The sequence below is a fragment of the Rhagoletis pomonella genome, unplaced genomic scaffold (genome assembly GCF_013731165.1).
Source record: "Rhagoletis pomonella isolate Grant_MI unplaced genomic scaffold, Rhpom_1.0 Rhpom_scaffold_00009, whole genome shotgun sequence".
In the NCBI taxonomy this organism is placed as follows: domain Eukaryota; kingdom Metazoa; phylum Arthropoda; class Insecta; order Diptera; family Tephritidae; genus Rhagoletis; species Rhagoletis pomonella.
In genome coordinates, this window is record NW_023458563.1 from 13,503,564 (window position 1) to 13,504,766 (window position 1,203).

The window sequence follows — 1,203 nt, forward strand, 5'->3', positions numbered from 1 at the left end:
GGATAATCTTTTTCTTAAGCAAGTCGTCTATGATTCGATTGACTTCAATTTTCTCGGCAAACGATAAACGCCTTAGTGAACAGAAGGTCGAGTTGTTTGACGTAAGTAAGATCTTAGCTTCGTAATCAATATTCGGAGGTTCTTCAATCTGTTTTCGTACATAAGTGTTATTTTTCATAAGACGGAAGTTGTTTGACCACGCTGAAGATATCTGAGGGTTTACATAAATCTCATCATTTTCACTAATTTCAATATTAAAAACGTCTTTAAGTTCCGGCATTACACTGGCTCTTCTTAAGATTGGAGTGGCTTTACTGGACTTACGTTTACTGTCGCTATCATCAACAGAAATAAGCGGAAATTCGTTTTCTAGTTGATATGTAGTCTGTTTATTTGAGTAGAGCAATTCATTGTTGACGTACAAACGTATGGAAAAAGTATTTAAGAAGTCTCTTCCTAACAATAGTGGAAAAGGCATTTCGTTATCGGTAAGTACGTAAACTCTTAACGGTTAAACAATGTTCTTAAATTTAATAAGAACAAATACGCTCCCTTCCGGATTCACTTTAACTCTCCCGATCCCACTAAATACACGCACACTTCTACTGTATTTTGCTGTACCTGGGATGCACGACTGTCGGATGAAACTACAGGGGCTACCGGTGTCAAGCAAAGAAAAAAAATTGACAAAATCAGGAAGTCAATCACGGTTTCCACTGAAAGAAACACTTACCCTTTCCTTAAAGTGTACAGAACTAAAGTCGCCGTCGTCGTCCAATGCTGCTACAGTCTTGACGGGGCAGTCCTATACTGGTGCTCCTTCGCTCCACACTTAAAACAAGACCCGGGTGCTCGCCTTTTCTCTGCGCAGTCCTTGGAGTAGTGCCCATAGCGCGAACAGTTGTAGCATCTTACTGCTGACATGTCACCAATGGAGTTTGGTGCGCTCACTTTCTTCTCGGTTGCTGCCCGGAGCCTTTCGTATTGTGGTATCAACTTTTTAAATTTTTCGATCGTCGTCACTCCGCTAAAAATCAGTGCTTTGGCCGACTTGTCTTTTAGCCCGTCAATAATGAATTCCAAAAATTCGTATTCTTCGATTGGTGCTGACTGAGCAAGCTCTTGCATGCTCAGAACGTAATGCGTAAGGGATTCTGATTTTTCCCAAACGCGCGTTTCCAATTGACGGAAGATGTCTTTGAC

General features: G+C 41.1%; 1 protein-coding gene across 1 annotated transcript in view; it reads right to left on the minus strand.

Annotated features, from left to right (window-relative positions):
* LOC118745581 (E3 ubiquitin-protein ligase PPP1R11-like) overlaps window positions 1-1,203 on the minus strand; it is a 59,562-nt gene that overhangs the window by 22,234 nt on the left and 36,125 nt on the right. The window lies entirely within an intron of this gene.